Below are 23,967 nucleotides of genomic sequence, written 5' to 3'. Positions count from 1 at the left end.
AAGTCTCTTACCATTGTGAATTTATTCTGGCATATGGTGTAAGTTGGTGGTCTAGTTTCATTTTTTTTTGTCTGTACCAGTCCAGTTCTCCCAATACCATTTATTAAAGAGGCTATTTTTACTCCATTGTATGCTGATGTCCCCCCCCCCTTTATCAAATATTAATTGACCATAAAGACATGGACTTATTTTGGGGTTCTCTCTTCTGTTCCATTGATATATGTGTCTCTTCTTATGCCAGTACCAGGCTGTTTTGTAGTATAGTTTTATATCAGGTATTTTGATCCCTCCAACTTAATTCTTCTTTCTCAAGATTGCTGAGGCTATTCAGTGTCTTTCTTTGATTCCATATAAATTTTTGAATTATTTGTTCTATATCTGTAAAATATGCCATTGATATTTTAACAAGAATTACATTGAATCTACAGATTGCTTTGGGTGGTATGGATATTTTAGTGATGTTAATTCTTCCAATCCATGAACATGATATATACTTCCATTTATTTGTATCTTCCTTAATTTCTTCCTTCAGTATTCTATAGTTTTTTGAGTATAGGTCTTACCTCCTTGGTTAAGGTTATTCCTGTAGACACTTCTCCAGGGAGAACATACAGATGGCCCATAGACATAACATCTAAAGTCTTTAGGAATAGGAATGCTAAATGTCTTTAGCCATCAGACAGATGCAAATTAAAGCCACAATGAGATATCACCTCACACCAGTCAGAATGGCCATGATTAATAAATCAACAAACAACAAGTGCTGGCAAGGATGAGGAGAAAGGAAATCTTAGTGCACTGTTGGGAGTACAAGCTGGTGCAGCCACTGTGGAAAACAGCATGGAATTTCCTTGAAAAACCAAAAATGGATCTGCCTTTTGACCTAGCAGTTTTGTTGCTGGGAATATACTGTGAGAGTCCCAAATTACCAATTCAAAAGAACCTGTGCACTTCTATGTTCATAGCAGTGCCATTTACAATAGCCAAGTGCTGGAAACAGCCTAAGAGCCCATCAGTAGATGAATGGATTAAAAAAGGGTGGTACATTTACACAAAGAAAGAAGAAACTCCTACCTTTTGCAACAGTGTGGATGGAACTGGAGAGTATTCTGCTAAATAAAATAAGCCAGTTGGTAAAAGATGAATACCATATGATCTCACTTATAAGAGGATTCTAATGAACAAAATAAACTAATGAACAAAATAGAACCAGAGAAATGGAAACATAAAATAGACTGATAGCAACCAGAGAGAAGGAGGGAGAGGATAATGGTGGAAAGAAGGGGAACTAGTTAAAGAACATGTATGAATGACCCATGGACATGGACCATGGTGTGGAGATTCACTGTGGCAGCTAGGGGGTGGGTAAGCTGGGTGGAGGAGGGCAAAGGAGGAAAAATTGGGACAAGTGTAATAGAATACAATAATTTGAAAAGGGAAATAAACTTTGATTAGGTTTGAAAAGAAGAAAATCACATCTCAATATTGAAAGAGCTAAGGTTATATTGTTTTGTTTTCTTCAATATATGATATTATTTACTATATTAGCATTTGAACTCTTTTATTGTTACTTTTGTTAAATAGGTAACCAAGTACTGTTTCATAGTGATCTGTGTAGTTTGACAAACTTGGACATTCGTAGTAGACTAACAATAAAAAAATCTTTAAAAAAATAAAAGAAATGAGTATAAAAATAAATAAATAAAAATAAAAGTCACATATCTGGGAGAGGGTGAAGTTTCAGTTAAGTCTTGATTTGCTGTTTTAGGGGCAGATGACCCCATTTGGGGCCTGTCATTTCGTAACCCCAACAATTTGTGTTGAAGGAAACAGGTTTTCACTTACAGGATTCAAACCTTGGTGAGACTTGGAGCACTCCTGCTTGGAGCTGTATTCTCCCATGAGACCTAGAACTTCCCTTGCTCCCCACCAGGCTAAAAGCTAAACACAAGCCCAATAGTTCCCCCTCTCCTTATCTGTTTTTAAGCTGGCTGTGCAAACAGGCCTCCATCCCCTCTGGAATGTGCCCTTGTGGGTTTCAGAGTCGCCATCCTCTTACAGCACTCTCTCCTTCAGGATCTGGGGTACATTGTCCTCAACCTCCATGTAGTAGTAGGAAAACATGTGCTGTGTTACACTGGATCATGGTAGAGTCCAGGAAGGCACAAGTCCCAAGAGAGTGGCTTCTCTGCACGTCCATTAGGGAAGCCGTAGTCAGCATTCCCCAGTTACAGTTCAGCATTCCAGGCATCTCCCATAAATCTGTGCTCCATTCAGCAGGTTCCCACCATTTCCAGCTCCATCAGCTCTGCTGCTGTTTTCCAGGTAGGTTTCCCAGTGGGTCTTCCCTTTCTTACTTCAGCTCCTGCTCACTACAGACCAGCATGCCTCCTTACTTACTACACCAGGCTGCATGGCAGAAACCTGACTACAAACTGCATAGCTGTTTGCTGCTTCCTTTCTCATGGCTGCCCCCCATGTGGCCACACTCTTCACTACAGACCAGCAGGGCTGCTTTTTGCTTCCTTACTACCCCATGGTGGACCTGCTCTCCCTCTCTCTCTGCCTGCCCTTATTTTAAATGCTGACCTGGAGCTTCCTACCTGACCTCATCTCTCCACGAGCACTCCTCCCACCATGTGCTATATATGCCAGTTCCTCTATATCTTTTACATTCTTCCAGCACCCATCTTTAGTTAGAGTAAGAGTTCCTATGTCACAGGAGCTTCTGCCTCTCCTGGCTATGTCATGAGTCTCTGAATGCTCTTAAAGTCACATCGTCCTTTTGCCTGGTGTGGTAGCCCAACTATTAATTAGCTATCAACTTGCCATAGGTATTCAAAGTATCTTAAGCTGCTTCATTTTCTTTCCCTCATCTCCCAGCCAAGGGCTATGGGGAGTTTGGGGGGACCCCTGCCACACTCTGCACCCTGTTACAATTTCTTTCAACAACATATTTAAACACACAACAGTGCGGTAATTGTACAGGGAAGTGGGTGGGTGGAGGTGGAAAAGGGTATGGGGGATAAATGCCATGGAAAAACACAATAAAATAAAAAATAAATAAATAAACTTTAAAAAATAAAAATAATGATCATGGTCAATTTTTGAGAATTATAATTAAACACGATTGGTCATTGATATCACAAAGGAGAGAGTCTAGATTGGTCTGTAATAGTTGCTAGATTGGGTTTAGCTCTAATGGCCCCGAAGGATAATGAATCAACATAGAATCTCTGGCTGTCATGGGTTGGATTGGGAATTTGATCAAATGCACTCTGGTTTTCCATGACATGAGTAGTTACATTTCAAGGTTCATGAGGAGATCTGGGGGTTACCTGGCCCATGACTCCACTTTTGGCTTTGATCCTATCACCCACAGAATGATACTCTGGTGGCAGGTTGTTTACTTTAAAGGGTTGTTCTTTCATCTTTAATTGGTTAAAATTATGTAGCTAATAATTCTGGAAATGGGAATGAAATGAGTTTGTACATCCTTTTTATTAATGATCCCACTGACTGCCCTGGTTTCTGCTGCCGCAGGTCTTCTGTTTGATAAGAGGGTCTTCTGAACAAGTTTCCTTTTTGGCAGTTCTCTTTTCATAACATTGTGAGTCCTTAAATTTTGCACAGTATATCCGCTAATATTATATCATAGGTTTATCTTCCAGGAATTCTTCAGCATTTGCTATGATGGCACACTTTTCTGTTAACCACCATTACAAAACTGGATTAATTCTTACTTTTATTTTCATTTTAACATTTCAGTAGGTTTGGAAAGAGCAAGTATAGTCAAATGCCCTTCTGGTTTCAATGACCAGAATATTGAATTTAGATATCTGATTATTAAAAGGGAGATACATCTTTTTTTTTATGTCGAGTGCCTTATAGTATTTACAAAATCATAATTTGGAAGAATTATGATTTTGATATCTACTTCTCTAAATTACTTGTAAATTATTGAAGTAGGATGTAGTTCTATTTATATCTCATATCTCACATTCTTTAACTTTTTCTGGAGACACGCATTGAAAATCTGCCAAGATAACACATGCAGTAGCAGAAATACTCGGGAAGAATATCAGCTCCTTTGCCTCTGCTTCCTGAATTCAGATCAAAATACTCAGTCAGATGCTTTCATCCTACTCAAATGAGGGAGGATGCCAGAGTGTATGAGGTCAAGAGAATAATTTTTTGACACTACTAGCAAATAATGGCACTGACCCATCAGCATATATGCATCTTCTAATTCATTAAAACAAAAAAACATTAAAGGTATGATTTCAGGTGGGAATTCTACTGGAAAAAGATCATGGTATGGCATCCTATACACAATTATTCTGTTACCAAGCAGTTGTTTTCAGGGAAATCATATCCACAAAGCTTATTTTGAAATCATTCTCAGACTGTAGCTCTATTTTTCTGAAGCACTTCATGGGTCAGGATCTTGGACTCTTACTGATGACTCGGTGTTTCCCACCTTTAACTTCCCCCAAAATAATGGAAAGATTTTTTATTCCCTTGCTCTCTAAGAGCATGAAAATATAGGGACTTTTTATTTGCCAAAGAAGAAAGAAAAATGAACATGCACTGACTGTAATTTCATTTCTAAAGCACTTCATCCTTTTCCTGGGAGAGACTCACAACCGTGCAACCTTCAGAATGTAAACAAAAATAAATGAATGATTTAGCAGTAATATTGTTTGCAATTTTGATGTAAATTAAAAAGTGAAAGTTATTCAGAATAGTCTTTCAAATTAATCTTTGCTGGATGCCTCATACATTATTCAGAATGCTGTGGTGAAATGACCAATTCCATATGAATGCTACATGACTTATTTTTTTCTAAATAGAGCCCCTACCAGCTGCATGAATAACATAATTCAATGACAAAATTTTTAAATGTTAGATACATTTCAAAAAATATTCTTAAGTTGTTTTAGTAATTTTTAATTGCCATGCTGGTTTTTAAGTGGTAGAATCACAGCATAAATTCATGAGACAGAGCTCTACCATTCTTCTAGTATTTTTGGACTAGATGATTAATTTTAAAATAGCTTATATTTTGTAAACAATTCATGATCACATTATCTGTGGCTCTCAAAGGACTACTTAAAATATTCATTGATGATGAAAGAGACAGAAGTGACAAAGGAGCCACAGTGGTAAGCTGCCTGGCTGCATGGTTATTGTGTTCAGTCTGAGTGAAGTCTAGTATTGTACATTTGTAGCATCATTCCTATACACGGGTATAAGAATTGTACTTTGAGAAACATTGAAGCCCAGTGCCTCTCAAACTTTAATGGGAAAACAGTCAATCAAATATCTTGTTAAAATATAGATTTTGTTACAGTAGGTCTTAGGACTGCCCTAAGATTCTAAATTTCTGAAAAGCTTCCAGATAATGCCACAGTTGTTGGTTTAGTAAACCGTACTTCAAGAAGCAAGAAGTCCAGACTCCGGATGTGCAAGACAGCAACTGACAGACCCCGGGCGTCCAAGACGGCAGAGGGTGGACCCTGGGAACACAGGTAGTAACTAGCAGACCCCAGGCATGGGGTGGCAGTGGGCAGACCCAGCGAGGCAGTGGATCGTGAAGGGGCGTGGCGCACAAGGTGGCTGGCAGACCTGGCAGTCCCACATTCACAAGCAGATAAACCAGGCGACAGACTGAGCAACCCCGGGTCCCAGCACCAGGAAAATAAAGCCTCAAAACACCGATTGAAAACACCTTGGGGGGTGAGGTGCCGGGAGAGACTCCCAGCCTCACAGGAAAGTTCATTGGAGAGACCCACAGGGTCCTAGAACATACACAAGCCCACCTGCAAGGGAATCAGCACCAGAAGGGCCCACTTTGCTTGGGGAAAGTGGCAGAAAGGACTGAAATCTGAGAGAGAGCAGAGCAAGTGCCATTGTTCCCTCTCAGATCCATGCCCCACGTATAGCATCGGAATCCAGTGACTGGGTTGCCCTGCCCTGGTGAACACCTAACCTAAGGCTCTATCCCTCACTACGTAAAATGCGTATCATGACAAAAAACAATGGCTCAAACGGAAGCACAGATCAGAGCTCCAGAACAAATACAACTATACAACAAAGAGATCACCAACCTATCAGATGCACAGGTCAAAGCACTGGTGATCAGGATGCTCACAGAATTGGTTGAATTTGGTCACAAATTAGATGAAAAAATGAGGGCTATGCTAAGTGAAATGAAGGAAAATGCACAGAGAACCAATAGTGATGGGAAGAAAACTGGGACTCAGATCAATGGAGTGGACCAGAGGGAGAAAAGAAACAAATAGAAAAGAATGAAGAAACAAGAATTCAAAAATATGAGGAGAGGCTTAGGAACCTCCAGGACATCTTTTAATGTTCCAACATCCGAATTACAGGGGTACCAGAAAGGAAAGAGGAAGAGCAACAAGTGGAAAAGTTATTTGAACAAATAATAAAGGAAAACTTCCCCAATCTGGCAAAGGAAGGAGACTTCCAGGAAGTCCAGGAAGCTCAGAGAGTCCCAAAGAAATTGGACCCAAGGAGGAACACACCAAGGCACATCATAATTATATTACCCAAGATAAAAGTGAAGGAGAGAATTCTAGAAGCAGCAAGAGATAAGGAGATAGTAACCTACAAAGGAGTTCCCATCAGACTGTCTGCTGATTTCTCAAAAGAGACCTTGCAGTCAAAAAGGGGCTGGAAAGAAGTATTCGAAGTCATGAAAGGCAAGGACCTACATCCAAGATTTCTCTATCCAGCAAAGCTTTCATTTAGACTGGAAGGGCAGATAAAGTGCTTCCCAGATAAGGTCAAGTTAAAGGAGTTCATCATCATCAAGCCCTTATTTTATGAAATGTTAAATGGACTTATCTAAGAAAAAGAAGATAAAAAAACATGTATAGTAAAATGACAGCAAACTCACAATTATTAACAACCACACCTAAAACAAAAACAAAAACAAACTAAGCAAACAACTAGAACAGGAACAGAACCACAGAAATGGATATCACATGGAGGGTTAGCAACAGGGGAGTGGGAGGAGAAGCGAAGGGGGGAAGGTACAGAGGATAAGTAGCATAGATGGTAGGTAGAAAATAGATGGGGAGGGCAAGAATAGTATGGGAAACATAGAAGCTAAAGAACTTATGACACATGGACATGAAGTAAAGGGAGGAAATGTGGGTGGGAGAGGGTGTGCAGGGTAGAGGGGAATGAAGGGGGGAATGGGACAACTATAATGACATAATCAATAAAATATATTTTTTAAAAAAGCAAGAAATCTAGAGGCTCGACTTTAGCTTTGCAATTTCAAAATTTCAATTTTGCCAATTTGCATAGAATGCAATCACAAAAAGATGGCATACAACAACCAAAGAGACAAGAGACTGATATATAAGCCAACTTGCTAATTTAATTATGGTGTGGTTGTTAACCCTGAGTACCATAAGAATCACAGAATATCATGGTTTTGCCCTTCTCCACACTATCCAGAGAGGGACCCTTACTCTGCTGTTGTTGGTTCCCACATAACTTAAGGAGAAACTTTCACAATGTCCAGAGCCCTTGATGTCCTATACATGAAGGAAGTATGTCCTCAAATTCCTTGCCACAGGAACCCACCTTGGTGGTACCAACCTTAATTTCCAAATGGTACAGCACACCTACACAAGGAAGAGTGATGACATCTATATCATATACCTGAAGAGAACTTGGGAGAAGCTTCTGCTGGCAGCTCGTGCCATTGTCATTGCAAACCCTGCTTCTCTCAGTGTTATATCATCCAGCAACAGAAGCCAAGGAGCAGTGCTGAAGTTTACTGCTGCCACTTGCCACTTCATTCCTGGAATCTTCAGTAACCAGGCACTGGCATCCGTTTAGGATCCGAGACTTCTGGTGGTTACTGGTTCCAGAGCTGACCCCCAGCCTCTCACAGAGGTGTATTATGTTAACCTGCCCACCACTGCTGTGTGTAACACAGACTCTCCTCTGCCCTATGTGGACATCGCCATCCCTTGCCAAAATGAGGCCGCTCACAGAGTGGGTCTGATGTGGTGGATGCTGGCCAGGGAGGGACTGCACATGCAAGGCACCATCTCCCATTGTTACAGAATAGAACAAGAGGGGCCTGGGACGATATACTATTATTGAAAGAAGGCCCCAGGTCTGTTATGTCCACCACCCTAGGAAAGATGTCTCTCCATGCCAGAGATTCATGAAAAGGAAAGGAAATGTTTATTTAATGCTATACAAACTTAAAGTAGTGACCTAATGTCTTCACCAAAATCCCAAAGTCCCTTAAAACACCCACAAACAGACACAGTCCTTCCTTCCCCTTTGCCCAGTCTAGGGTACCGTATCTCAGGAAAGGAAATAGAAGTCCATGGCTCAGGCAGTCCTCTGGTTCTTCCCAGTTAGTACTCCCTCTTGACTGGGAGACCTCCCTGGGTTCCCGGCACCCTCCGCTGAGTCACTGGGATCTCTGCTAAAACCAGGTGGTGGTTCCCCCTTCTAAAGCTGTGGGGGTCCCCACTCTGCCAGGCCGCGTGGTTCTCCCTCTCTCAGGGCTGCGGGAGTCTTCACTCTGCTAAAGCTGTGTGGCTCTCTCTCCAATGGCCGTGATCCTCTCTGCACCTCCACAGCCACATGGTTCTGTCCTCTCAGGGCTGCGCATGGCTCTTCTTCTCAGGGCTGCACATGGCTCTCCTCCTCAATGGCCACCAAATCTGGGTTTTAAATCCCCATGGCCAATCTTCCTCTGCAGCCTCATTTCCGACTCCTCCCACACTCGGCTTCACAGCCGGAACTCGTATCCTTCCAGCTTTACTGGGCTGCCATCATGAGTCTGGGTAGGTGTGGCCCCATGTCCTGGAACCAATCCTCTCTGAGCTCCCACGCAGGCACTGTAACTCAGGGGACCCGCCCCCCCCAGTTACATCCGGGTGGGGAAGTTACTTCCATTCCCCTGGCTTAGAGCTGATCACAGCTACTTAACATATCTATGCAACCAGTCAAAGGTTATAGATATGCCAAACGACCAAGCCAGAGCTTAGCTGCAAGGCTGTTGCTATGCTAAACAGCTCTCAATGGCCCTGCTCCATTTGTCCCTTCCCCCAACCCACACCCTGGGGGGGTTGTGGATGGAGACATCCCAAAATTTCCCAGACACCTTAAGTTCTGGACCCCATTTTAAATGCCTATTTGGGGCCCCCCTCTTGGCTGCACCCTGTAACACCATGAACATCCATGGGAGGTCATGCCTGATCTCTGCTTCTACAGTGATCTTTGAGAGACTGAAAAGGAAGAGCAGGCCACTACTGAAAGGCTGTGACTGAGGAGGAGGAGGCATTTCAGGGTGAATGGACCTCTCTGCCTTTCGAGTTCACTGCTGTGCAACCTGCGGTGGCAGACTGGTCTGAAGACGCAGGCATCCTCTGTGTCTGCTCAGCAGTTTTCTGCTAAAGCCTGGGGCTCTCAGCCTGCCCCTGCTCAAGCCACTGAATGGGTAGGAACAACCACTGAGTGCTTTAAACTGTTCTTCCATGAACTCTTCATCAGAATGCAAATAAGGTTGATGGAAACAAATAGTTTCTTAAAAAACAAAACAAAAAAACAGTTTCAGTATTTAGACCCAATTCCAGGGAATTATTTAATTGGTCTGTAATGGTTCTAACATCAGTACTTGTGCAAATTTCCCAAGTGATTCTAATATACAAGCATGTTAATGATCACTGATTTACATTGACAGTTTATTATAAAGCCAAGTAGATCAAATACTAGTTGATCAGCACATTCACTTTTCTGAAGAGATGTCTACATAGGGAGCCAATTGCAAGTTGGTGGCTGAGTTGGGGAATGTAGAATCACAAGAGAAGTGGTTAAATAACACGAATCACTATCCTAATCAAGCCTGATAGGTACACCTTTACCTGAGGACACACTTGCCAGGGAGGCAGGTGTGCAGGTAGGCTTTTCATGGCCATCCTCCAAATGAAGAATCCTTCCTTGCCTTCCAGGTTCTCATTTTCTTCACTAAGGCAGACTTTTCCACCTTCATTATTGGTCTTTATTCTTCAAAACAATTTCACTCAAAGGTTTTCACTTTATTTACTTTTTCATGGTTACCTTAATTGTCTATTTGGAGGTCCATAAAATTCTTTGTCCCTTGATTGAAAGTGAATGTCCCAGCATCTCCTCCATGGTTCGCTTCACAGTTTATGCTATAGGGTGGATTATGTATGTATCATTTCCCGTTATATTTCCTGCTGTTTAAGTTTCTTCCTTAGAGAGTAAGCCTTATTTCCAAATTGTTGGACAGTCCTGCTAACTTCATATTTCCTAAGTTATTTGTTCAGTATCAATTAGATGAATATATGAAATGCAATGTACATATTCTGCTAATTTTCACAAAGCTAATTCAGGAGCTGTAATAATTAAAACAAAACTGAAATGAGATTGAGTAGAGATATTTTGATTTAGGGTCATGGAACAATGCTCCTTTGTTGTCATTTAGGAAAAAGTGCTTAAAATAAAGTTGATATTGTATTTCTGAAGGCACTTCAACTTGAAAAGGGACAAGTGCTAATACAGTGTTTAACTGACTTTCTATTCTAAGTGGGAAAATGGTTGACCAAGAATTATTCTTTTTTGAGAAGTAAACTTTTACTATAATAAAGTCAATGGAAATTGGAACAACATGTCATTTTGAGAACATGTAAAAGGAAGGAAGTCATAATCAGGATTTCTTAGTGAAGTTTTGTCAGACTAATTTTCCTCTCTGTCAGAATGATAGAACAGATATATCCTTTGAAATAACATCTGTAATTTACCTTGACTTTAAATGAGCTTCAGCTTCTACTTGTTTGCCATACAGATTACAGAATTTTTTTTTATCTTCACCTGAGGACATTTTTTTCATTGCTTTTAGAAAGGGAGGAAGGAAAAAGGGTTTAGAGAGAGTGGAAGGAAGGGAGAGAAACATCGAGAGAGGAAAACATCAATTGGTTGTCTCTTGCACATACCCCAACCAAGAACTAAACCAACAACCTAGATATGTGCCCTGACTGGGAATTGTACCTGTGACCCTTGGCCTGTAGGATGATGCCCAAGCAACTAAGCCACACTGGCCAGGGAACATTACAGATTTTTAAAAAGTAGTCTAGACTAGAATCTTGCATGGTTAGAGTTTTATTTATCCACACCAGAGACTTATCCAGAATTGTCTAAGATTTTTATATCTGTGCACTGAATTTTTATTAATATCATAATCATGCCCATGTTATATGTGTATATTCTCAACACAACTGCAAATGAACCAGAGTTAGTAATATAATAATAACAGGGATATTGTGTGGATGTGTTTGTGTGTCTGTAAACTGCTCAGAGCCAACAATATGCAAGGAGAATGTTACATTGGCTTGGAATGTCAGGACTGACCTTCTAGATAAGCTATAACATAGAGCAGTTTAGCTCAGAATGGGTAGTGTATTAATCAGGTTTCTTGAGAGAACAGAACCGGTACTATATACATATGATGGAGTGATGGCATCATTATTTTGCTCCCCTATCTTGAAGCCCACCAAAACCAACAAAACTGAAATATATGGACCCTTTGGGCTAGTAAAGGCCTGAACATGGCCTGGAAAGTGGCAGGCATTTAATATATGTATGTTAAATTGATTATTTTTAGGACAGTAAAGATATATACATATGAAGAAATTGCCTCGTTTGATTATGGAGGCCAAAATTCCTGGGCCAGATGTGGGCCAGAATGCCCACAATCTGCAGTCTGCAAGCTAAAAATCAGGAAAACTAGTGGTGTGATTCAGCCCAAATCCAAAGTCCTAGAACCAGGGGAGCGGATGACATAAGTCCCAGTGAGTGGGCAGGAGAAAACTGATGGCATCGCTCAAGCAGCCACGCTGAAAAAGCAAATTCTCCCCTCCTCTACCTTTGTTCTATGTAAGTTCTCAATGGATTGCCTGATGCCCACCCACATCTGAGGAGGATACCTGCTTTCCTCAGTCCACCAATTCAAATACTAATCTCAACTGGAAATACTTTCATAGACACACCCAGAAACAATGGTTAGCCCAGTGTCTGAGCACTCTGTAATCCAGTCAAGTTGACACATAAAATTAGGTCTTCCATCCCAGCCTTCCCCAGTGTTCTTCCACTCCATTACTCGCTGGTCCAGGAAGACCCAAAATCAACATTGGTTCAGGAAAGGACAAGGAAAAGAAAAAGGAATCTGTGGAGCTATATCAAAGAAAAAGTGCTTTAAAAGTCAAAAGTCCAATTTCTCAAATATAATTGATACAGCAGGAAAGATGTGATTTGGACTTATGCCTCATGTAAATATCATCTGCTTATTTAAGTGTCAATCATGTTCTCCTAGAAAACTGAATATGCTAAGAGAAGAAAGCAATGTTAGAAATAATTACCCCTTTGAATAGGGTTTTATAATAATAAACAAAACCCCCATCTGTTATCTCATTTGCTACTCAGAACATCATTCTAAAGTGTTGTTACAGTAATACCAGGTTTCCCATGAGAAAATTAGGGTTAATAAGTGTTAGTTTTTACTGTGCTGAAAACAACCAATTTAACATACATGTATTGAATTCCTGCCACTTTCCAGGCCATGTTCTTCAAGCTTCACTCACCTGAGGATCCAGAGGCACATGCAGGTGCCTGCAGGTTATGCATTTCTGTACCTAATACCAAGTCAAGGGCAGCAATAAGTCAGGGGAATCACCCCCTGAAGAATATGTTTCAACATGCCAAACCTTTGTTTCAACTTAATAACTTCATTTGCAAGAATTTCAGGTATAAAAGTTTATTATTTTCAAGTCAAAACTTACCCATACATGGGGTTCCATGCAGAGAACATTCCATACTTGTTCTGTGTCCCTAGATTCCCTTAGATTGAGAACCTCTAAAACATGGCCACACACATTTGACCTACAGAATGATGATGTTTGCTTTTAGGGAAAGTTCTAACTGGGCCAAGGTTAGCTTTAGTGTTTTTCCAGATTTAAATCAAGTTTCAGCAGATTTGAAATTTTAAAAATACACCTAACATTATTTGGGGAATAAGGCAAGTTCCTTAGTTCATTATTTCACATATATATGTATATAATATGTGAAACTTTTAGTTTTGTTGATTTTGGTTGGCTTCAAGATAGGGGGGCAAAATAACAATGCCATTGCTCCATCATCTTGAGGCAGAATTCAGTCCTTTTCTCTTAGTGGATTACAGTAAAAGCTATACTCTTAATATCTACAGGACCATAGAGTACAGCACAGAGTCACATTCCTTTAAAAATAAGATCCAACCAACACATATGTGATCACCTCATTTATAATAGAGATCAGTGGAGAAAAAAAATTTTAATAAATCATCAATTGGATATAAGACAAATGAATCTAACCCCTAACTCATACCATACATATGAATCAACTGCAGGTAATACCACGTTTATGTGATAAGTAAAATAATAAAACTCCCAGAAGAAAACAAAGCATCTTCCTAACCATAGAATAGGCAAGGATTTCTTAAACAAGAAACAAAAGTGCTAATAGTAAAGAAATAAAAAAATAACAAATAGGACCTTATTAAGACTAAGAACTTTAATTCACCAAAATATACCAGTAAGAGCATGAAAAGATAAGACACAGCCTGGGAGGAGGCCATATAAATATACATTTGGCCCATGGGCTATAGTTTACAGGGTTGGCTTATCAAATATAAGTCTATCAAGTACCTCAAGAAAATAATAAAATACCCCCCCCCAAATTTCCAACATTACCAAATTTATGATCAGTCTGTTCATGTTGGGAAATTAACAGATTTTCCCCTTCAAATGAATATGTGATCAGCACAGGTCACTTAAGAAGTCAACATTGCAACAGTCAGGGATTAAGTTGTCTTGTTAAGAGTATGTAATACTTAAATTTTCATTTATTTAGGGGACTTTAATTATTCAAGGTAACCTTGTGTTTTTTTTCTTGGAATGCAGAATGCAGATTCCTGATTTGAATGTGATATGCATACTTTTTCTTAATGTCAGCCAGAGAAAATATCAGTTTTGCATACACTTATGAAGTCTCCCTCCAGCAATATCTCAGTTCAAGTAGATTATTGTGAAAAGGATAATGGTTTAAGAAATATTTATAGGGATTGTTAAATACTTTGCTTCATTAAGGATAAAGTTACATTAGCAAAGATGGCTTTTGCTGTAAGAAGAAAATTCAATTCAAAGCAGCTTAAACAATATTGAGAATTCTGGGGGTTTCTATTAACTGAATAAATTCAGAGGTGGTTCAGAAAGCAAGTTCATTTCTCTTTTCCTCTGCAGCTCTGCCTCCTGTGTGGACAGGTCTCATCATCTGACTCTTTACAAGGTGGCCCTTGTACTCCTTGTTTCACATGTGTAAGTAGATCAAAGGCAGAGAGAGTGACTGAAAATCTGGCCCATAAGTGAAGTCACTTTCCCAAGGGCCATCATCAAACCTGCCTTGCCCGTCTTTGGTCTGAAATCCATCATCCACCCATTCCTTGAGCAAATCCGGGGGAATGGCCCTGATGATATTTTAATAAAACATCATATAAATCAACTTCCCTAAGGGGTCCCTCTTGAATGGATCACAGGGGCAAGTAGCCTGGAATTACTCTGATTAACTTAGCCCAGCATTTTTCAGAGTGTGATCTCTGAACCAGCAATGTCAATAGTACCTGGGGATTTATTAGAAATGTAATTTCCTGGGCCTCATTCTAGACTGACTGAATTAGAAAACTCTAAGGGAGGGCCCCACCAATCTGTGTCTCATCGAGCCCTCCAGGAGATTCTCTGTGCACTGAAACTTGAGAACCACTGTTTTTGACAAACCAGAGGCTACACTGAGAACTGGAGACAAATCCTCAAACTACACAACTACTAATTTTTTGGAAACGTATGAAATGTATTATAGGTATAGCCATAAAGTCAGCCACACACAAAGTATAGAAAGTATGTTTATATGATACTGAAAATTTTTCAAAAGCACTGTTTAGTCATTTAAAGTTATAGAATATCATATCTTAGGGTATATTTTACATGAGATAAATTCTTATCTATTTGGATTGGTTTGTTTTTCACACTTTGAATTGAGATTCTTTTAGGTAATTATAGAAGTTACTTTATTTAATCATGGTCAGATTTTTAAAGCATATTAGATTTGATATAAAGAATAGAATAGAATAGAATAGAATAGAATAGAATAGAATAGAATAGAATGAATATAGAGTGCCACAATATGAAACTTTGATTCAAATGTGTATCTACACATGTATAAATGTGCATGTGCCACAGGGTTGCAATATAAAATGCTTAACAATTAGCTATGTTGGGACAAACTGCTTTCATTTATAGTCTGGCAATCTCCATGGTATAAATAGTACACATCCTTCCTCCCCCCAGCAGATGTCAAGCTATTGATGTGGCATTATTATAGATGGAGTTGGGCAAGATGCACAGTGCACACCATTATGGAGTATTTTAACCACAAAGATATAGTCAAAATGCAAATAACCTCAAGAGCATATAGTAACTAGAAATAGATAAGTTTTGAGCATTTAGTGCCATTGTTTTTAATATAATGCATTTGATTTTAAATTATATAATTCAATGTTTAATAACGGTCACTTTTAACCACTGTTTTGCAACAATCCTGAAAATTAAATATCAGCTCTTGTGAGCTGGTATGAGACAGATCAAGCACACACTTGGACTCTGCCAGAGAGTTTGAAAGCTACTAGCCATTCCCCACACTTACTGCTGACTCAAAATTAGTAAGAGAAAATGATGTATGTAATAAGCCTTTTGAAAACTTTTATTCTTTCTCTGGGCTGCCTATACTATTCTGTTAAGAGAGAAAAATCCATCTACTCCACTTTTCCATAAGCAAATCATTTTCTCCCTTAAAATTCGCAGATGTATCCATCTGCCTTTATATACCTCATGAATTGCATTTAGGCACTGAGGGGAAGAGATGAGTTGAAAACCATCTGATATTTAAAGGGTGGTGTAATTTTGTGTCATTAACTTCAGTGAAAAACAGGAGTAATAATAATTTAAATGCATTTAGCTCCTCTTGGCTGGTTCCTATTCACCATACTAAGGATTCCTTCTATATAAGCTTTTTTCATAGTAATTTTTATCTCACTACTATAGTGAGATAAAGTATATTTATATAATATAAACAGTACAGTATAAAGTATAGTATACTATATATAGTGTACTGTTTAAATAGTAGACTCTATATTGTAAAAATAAGTACAAATTAAACCCTTTCTGCCCAGATGTTCTAATATTCTATTAAGGGAAGTGCCTTATTAAGGTAACAGACTTTCAAATGGCATCAGGATAAGTGCCATATAAGTTTGTTCTATGACATTTTTCCTCAGAATTTTTTAGCATGTTAAAAAATGAATGCAGATTTACTTGTGAATGGAATTCATTTTCGACTTTCTCTCATGGAAAACATTATAAGCCTCTTCCTCAAGGCAGAACTTATGGCTTCTCTGCCTAATGACTTGGCCTAGTTTGTTTATTTTTTCTGGCGTCTATCATACATATATTCTTTGTGGCAAAACTAGAACTCCACTGTTCTCTCATTACCACCTTGCCTTCATTGAATTTTTTTTAAGATTTTATTTATTTATTTTTAGAGAGGGAAGGGAGGGGGAGAGAGAGAGAGAGAGAGAGAGAGAGAGAGAGAGAGAGAGAGAGAGAGAGAGAGAGAGAGAGAAAGAGAGAGAGAAACATCAATGTGTGGTTGCTGGGGGTTATGGCCTACAACCCAGGAATGTACCCCTGGCTGGGAATTGAACCTGGGACACTTTGGTTCCCAGCCCGCGCTCAATCCACTGAGCTATGCCAGCCAGGGCACCTTCACTGAATTTTAAGATTTGTAAGATCGGAATCTTTTACTTTACTTTTAACTCCATAACCCCACCATCTTTAGGAACATAGTAGTATGCAATCCCTTTTCAAGTTTATCAGAACAGTTCTGTGCATGGGTCTACACATCAGATCCCCCTAATACTATTCATTATATGTTAGTAGTATTTTATTTAGTGCTTAATAATGCTAATTGCTATTCCACATATTTTACATGAATTAGTCATATAATTCTCACCACAAACTCTGGGTTATAGAAAAAAAACAGGAAAAGATAAAAAATGGCAAGTGTGAGACCAAATATATTGATAGTACTGAGAATAAACTCTGAATAATATAGAGATTTGATTTGAGCTCCTTAGAAAGTGAGAAGAAAGAGGTGTGGGGTAATTCATTGAAAGTTTACCTCTGGCTGGCGTAGCTCAGTGGATTGAGCGTGGGCTGTGAACCAAAGTGTGGCAGGTTCGATTCCTAGTCAGGGTACATGCCTGGGTTGCAGGCCATGACCCCCAGCAACCGCACATTGATGTTTCTCTTTCTCCCTATCTCCCTCCCTCCCCTCTCTCAAAAAAAAAATAAATAAAATCTTTAAAAAAAAAAGAAAGAAAGTTTACCAAGAAGACAGGAAGCATTTGTAAGATCAGACCTGACATTTTAGGACTGTAGTTCATGCCTTCGGCAAGGCCTCCCAAACCCAGAGAAATTGAACTAAGAAGGCAAGCTGAGCTTTGGGCTGTGCTGCCCTTTTAAAGCTCTGCCTTTCTCAGGTCTGAGGCACTTAATTGTTCCATCTTTAATATAATTTCTAAGAAAAGTCAAATTGAAAGAGAGGGGCTTTCTAAAACATAGTTAACCTAAATGAGTTATATGAGAAATGCATTACTAGGAACCAAGAGTCTTGTGGGATTTTTTAAATCTCTTTCTATTTAAATGGTAATTTGAAAAAAAAAAAACTCAGGAGATAATCATATAATACCCTTATTGCAGTGCTTCAGCTATTTATTAAAGAGGGTGAACTAAAATTAAACATGATAAAAATGTAGGTTCTGGGTCTCAATGAAGTAATCATTCTGCTACTCAGAAAAGAATAAAATTTATACTACTTTGAATGTTATTTTTTGCTTGTGAGAACTTATAATCATTGTGTCCTTTGGCAGATTTTTTTTTTTGCCATCTGAAAGTTCTATGACATTCTAGTTAACAAAAAATATATAGTTCACCCTATATCTGGGGGTGAGGGGGGAGGAAATATTTTGAATGGTAATGGTGGCCAGTCCTTATCTATTTAATAGAATCAAAATTCATCTAATATAAAGAAGAATAAGACTATAAATAGGGGTTGTTGAAGTCAGATAATCTTAAATTAGAAACTCAGCTTTTCTGATCATTAGTTGAGTGACCTTAAAGCTACCTAATTTTCCTTAACCTCCACCTCCAAATCTCTGACAGGGATATGAATGGCAGTATTGACTCAAAGGATCATTGCAGGAAATGGATGATCTAATAGATAGGAGGTGCCAAGGGAAGTAAACAGGAGTTACAGAGTTATGATATAAACTCACACTCTGCTGTTCATTCATGTATTATTTACAGCATAATTGATCACAAGAACATTTTTCAAATTTGTATTGGCATTCTGATCCATTATACTCAATTCTTTTTGTGTTGACATAAGCTACATATTATTTTAAAATATCCAAACAGTTCATGAGAGGTAGACTCTTTTTAAAAAAAGATTTTATTTACTTAATTTTAGTGAGGGGGGAGGAAGAGAGAAAGAGAGGGAGAGAAACATCCATGTGTGAGAAGAAGATCTATCTGTTACCTCCCTGACCCAGTGCTGAACCCACTACCAAGGCCCATGTCTCTAACTGGCAACCCATGACTCTCTGGGCCAACGCCTTGCCAACTGAGCCCCATGAAAAGAGAGGGAGCCTCTTTTTGCTCATAGACAGACAGCCAGACATAGAAAAAAACAGATAGTTTGTTTTCCAAATGAGGCATTCCCCTAGGCATTCTGGAGGTAACTGCTAACTGTTCTCTTAGTCCTTTGCATAAATACAAGATTTTCTTTCCATTCTGGAATGTGAAGAAGACAATATTTAAGATATATTTAATTTTTAAGAAAAAGTATGTAAGACAAAAAACTGGTGCACCGAAGTTATTTGAGTGCATTTTTGATATAGCTTAAAGTGTTTGTTCATAAATTAGATCATAGATATGTATATGCAAATGCATTTTTAAAAGAATTTCAGAAAGCAAATATACATTATTTTTAATTATCTAAAAATGTACTACTATTTGAGCTTGACTGTAAAGCAGAATAATGCCAAGAGGTAAAAAAATAACTTCATATCACGGAAAGGGAAAGTGACAATTTAATGAAGATGTAACTGGATTTTCCCCTCCCTTCTATGAGGTTATTTCTTCCCATCTCCAAGGGTCTTCCTCACAGAGACCAGTTTGAAAGAAAATCTCAGTGACATTGCCTGAAGAAATCACCTGCTGCTTCTAAGTCAGTCACGGGTTTTACTTCAAGGCAAGAAAACACATTGCTCCCTATCATGCCTCAGCTTGCTGTCTTCAGAAAGCCTCACCCTCCTAGGAATGCAACTCCATCTCTTACAGCCAGGCAGAATTTTTTTTTTCAGACAGAAATATTTTAAAGAATTTCTCAAGGAAATGTTATTTATGGCCCAGTTTAATTAATATGTCCAGGGAGCTGTAGAGATTTTTTTATTTTTTAAGAAGTGAAATAGGCTGTAAGATATCAAAAAAGGAAGCGATAAATTTGAAATATGTATGTATTCAGCATATATTAGGAAATATACACGGTAGTTATGATTATTTTAATCAGAGTGGTTTTGAAATTTTTTTTTCTAAAACTATGAATTGGCCTCAGTAAGCTGTGAACATTATTGTATAATTATGGACTACTGTTGTGTTCCTTCATGTGTAAAAGTGACACCACGGTGCTGTAGCGGCAGCTTTAGATGGAAGCAAATCCGTCTACACTTTTCTTCAGTCAGTCTAATGACCGACAAAGATAGGAGGCATTCACATCCCCGAGATGAGCAGGCAGAGCTGAAGGAATGGGAGGTGCACTTAGCAAGGAAAAGAGCAGAGCTGACTTTCCTGCTCATGGCCTCGTTAATATCATGCATCTTAACTAAGCTAATCCATAGTTATTCTCTGTTCTCCTGGCAAACAGTGAAAGAAAAGTACAGAAACCCAGATATTTCCTTGGCTATTACTTAATGTAAGGCCTCCTGTGGGCGTTGCATTTGATAACTTATAAATAGTTCTCTGCAGCCATGTTAAGTTATGATACTACTTAGTAGAACAAATAGTAAAGAACAAAAATGTCACATTAAATTTCTCTAAAGAAGCCCTGGCCAGGTGGCTTGGTTGGTTGGAATATTGTCCTGTGCACAAAAAAAGACTGCAGGTTCAATTCCCAGTCAGGGCACATACCTAGGCTGTGGATTTGATGCCCAGTAGGGGAGGCACCCAATTGATGTTTCCCATATCGATGTCTCTCTCTGTCTCTCTCTCAGTCTCTTTCCCCTCTTCCCTCCTCCTTTCCTTCCCCCATTCCTCCCTTCCTTCCTCTCTTTAAAAATTCAAATAAACATATCCTCAGGTGAGGATTTAAAAAAAAAATCTCAAAAGAAGACTGTTTTATTTCTTTGAATTCTTATTCCCCTGTATTTGTATACCACATATTATAAACTGTTGACTGGTAATTCTTTGTTTTGTTCTGATAGCCAGAGTCAGAGGACACATGACTGGCAGGGTTGTGCCCCTTGTGGAGGATGGCAGCTGAAGGCCATGCCATGGTGAAGTAATGAGGAGGTTGATACATTGGCTGTCAACTCTAAATGCTATTTTATGTATCATTTGCATTTTGTTTGTCAAAAGTACTTGTTTTCCACAACTGGAAAAAAGCAATCAACTAAACAACTGAATTCAGCATACACTTTGTGATCTTGATACAATGTACATACACATAGACAAGCTAGAGTATATAGTATCAGATTAATGTATTCATTCATTCAAGAAACATTTAAGTGTTCAGTCCGTGCCAAACACTGTTTAAAGCACTGGAGTAAACTAAAGACCCTACTTCTTTTTTATTTTATTTTATTTTATTTTAATCATTGTTCAAATACAGTTTTCTCCCTTTTACTCCCAATCCAGCCCCCTTCCCACCCCTCCCCACTTCCCTCCCATTACCACCCTCCCCCTAGTTTTTGTCCATGTGTCCTTTAAGTTTGTTCCCATGAACCCTTCCCAATGTCCCCTGAAATTCCCTCTACTCTCCCCTGTGGTCACTGTCAGCCTGTCCTCTATTTCAGTGTCTTTGGTTATATTTTGCTTGTTTCTTTAAGACCCTACTCCTTAAAGCTTATATTCCAGTGGAGGAAAACAGAGAATTAATACTCATCCAAACAAATACACATATGTTAGTTGAAGATAAGTGCTTTGAAGGTATATAAAACATAGCAAGAGCTTAGAAAGGAATGCATAGTGGTGCCATTTATTGTTCAGTTGGAGAGTCAAGGGCCATGAACTTGTGAAAGAGCATTCCAGCTTTCTGGAATGATGTCAATCTTCATAAAATTCTGTAGGTGATTAATTTTTATAATCTAGAAGACAGTAATGTCATTGAAAAATATCTCATGACTTTGAGTCTATGATAAATAATTTGAGAGTGGACTATAAAATTGTTTTCATCAAGTCTGATCAAAATATGACAGGGACATGACAAGAAAGATCATAACAGAGCATTTCTCATTACATAAATGTAAAACCCTTACACAATATATTAGGGAAACAGATTCCAGGATTTATAAACAGGATAATGCATTATGACCTAGTTAGGGTTACTGCAATGATGCAAGATTCAAAATTAAATCATTGTAAGTTATCATATTTGCAAAGTAAAAGAAATGAGATGTTCATCTCAATAAATATAGAAAAGAAATTTGATAAAAATCAGCATTTCTTCACAATTAAATAAAACCCTTAAACTAGTAATAGGAACGATTTTTTCCTAATCTGGCAAGGTATTTCTGACATGACACTTAATGATGACATGCTCACTACTTACCCGCAAGAACAGGAACAAGGCGCAGATGCTATCATAGCCACTTCTGTTCGACATTGTACTGGAGGGACTACCCAGTGGATAAATGAAAAGAAACAAATATCAAGAGTTTAGAATAAAATATGAAATTGAAGTATATGAAGACAGGACAAAAGAATCTATACAAATATTTATTAGGTTAATGAGTGAATTTAGCAAGATATCTGGACCTGAAGTCAAAATTCTATTTATTTACTTTTAAAATGTTTATTGATTTTAAAGAGAGGGACAGGGAGGGAGGAAGGGAGCAAGGGAGGGAGGGGGAAGAGGAGAGAGAGAGAGAAACATTCATGTGAGAGAGAAATACTGATTGGTTGCCTCCCGTGTGTGCCCTGACTGGGGATCGAACCTGCAGCCTAGGTATGTGCTCAACCTGGGGATCAAACCTGCAACTTTTTGGTGTATGGGATGATGCTCCAACCAGCTGAGCCTCCTGTTCAGGCCAAAGTCTACATTTTAAGAAAATGCATTTACATGTAACATTACAATGAATTTGAAAAGATGGCTACTAAAGATAGACACATAGAAGAGAAAGGAGAGAAAAGATGTGACGTGTACAATAATTTTGTTATGGGTTGAATGATATCTCATTTAAAAAAATTAAAACTCCTATATCTCCTAGTACTTCAGAATGTGACTTTATTTGAAAGTAGGGTCTTTTCACTGGTAATCAAGTTAGAGTGGTGTTAGTAGGGTGGGCCCAATCCAATATAAGTGATTTTCTTATAAAAAAAAAGTGGGTGAGACTTCTGGCCAAGATGGAGGCATAGGTAGACACATTGTGCCTCCTCCCACAACCAAAATGTGGACAACAACAATTTAGAAACAAAATAACAACTAGAACTGATAGAAAATTGAACTGTATGGAAGTCAGACAATCAAGTAGTTAAAATAGACACATTCATCCAGACCAGTAGGAAGGGCAGAGACAGGCAGCCAGGGGAGAAGGGTCAAGGTACAGAAAGCGGTGACACCTGGCACCTAAGGCATCCTTGGCACGCAAGATGGCAGTGGGCAAAACCCGGGCACACAGGTGGTAGCTGGCAGACTCCAGGCACAGGGTGGCAACGGGCAGTCCCAGTGAGGCAGGGATTGTGAAGTGAGGCACTGCATGCAAGGCTGACTAGGAAGTCACATATTTGCGCAGATAAAACAAGTGCAATTGGAGAGCAAGTCAGACCACACAACCCAGGGTCCCAGCACCAGGAAAATAAAGCCTCAAAACACCAATTGAAAACACCTGTGGGGGGTGAGGTGCCGGGAGAGACTTCCAGCCTCACAGGAGAGTTTGTTGGAGAGACCCACAGGGTCCTAGAAGGTACACAAGCCCACCCACCCGGGAACCAGCACCAGAAGGTCCCACTTTGCTTGGGGGAAGTGCCAGAAGGGACTGAAATCTGACAGAGAGCAGAGCAAGTGCCACTGTTCCCTCTCGGACCCCACATTCAGCGTCTAACCCAGTAACTGGATTGTCATACCCTGGTGAACACTTAAGGCTCTGCCCCTCATATGTAACAGGCACAATAAGACAAAAAAAAAAAGTAGCTCAAATGAAAGAACAGATCAAAACTCCAGAGCAAATACAACTACGTGACGAAGAGATCACCAAACCTATCAGTTGCACAGTTCAAAGCACTGGTGATCAGGATGCTCATAGAATTGGTTGAATTTGGTCATAAATTACATGAAAAAATGAAGGCTATACTAAGTGAAATGGAGGAAATGCACAGGGAACCAATAGTGATGGGAAGAAAACTGGGAATCAAATCAATGGAGTAGACCAGAAGGAGGAAAGAAACAACCAAACAGAAAGGAATGGAGAAACAAGAATTCAAAAAAATGAGGAGAGGCTTAGGAATCTCCAGGACATCTTTA

The 23,967-nt window shown here is 39.1% G+C and overlaps 1 protein-coding gene, 1 long non-coding RNA gene and 1 pseudogene across 3 annotated transcripts in view; 2 read left to right on the top strand and 1 right to left on the bottom strand.

Moving 5' to 3' along the window:
* Positions 1-23,967, top strand: part of B3GALT1 (beta-1,3-galactosyltransferase 1) — a 529,669-nt gene that overhangs the window by 148,248 nt on the left and 357,454 nt on the right. The window lies entirely within an intron of this gene.
* Positions 7,294-10,919, top strand: LOC114494840 (annotated as a pseudogene).
* Positions 16,363-18,091, bottom strand: LOC118500088. Its single transcript, XR_004902619.1, has 3 exons — positions 17,558-18,091; positions 16,933-17,349; positions 16,363-16,669 (listed from the first exon to the last, which is right to left on the bottom strand). It is a non-coding gene; the product is annotated as an uncharacterized LOC118500088 (long non-coding RNA).

Source organism: Phyllostomus discolor, chromosome 4, assembly GCF_004126475.2.
Source record: "Phyllostomus discolor isolate MPI-MPIP mPhyDis1 chromosome 4, mPhyDis1.pri.v3, whole genome shotgun sequence".
NCBI classification, from domain to species: Eukaryota; Metazoa; Chordata; class Mammalia; order Chiroptera; family Phyllostomidae; genus Phyllostomus; species Phyllostomus discolor.
Note: the sequence above shows the minus strand (reverse complement) of the source record. Positions and strands in the feature narration are given on the sequence as shown.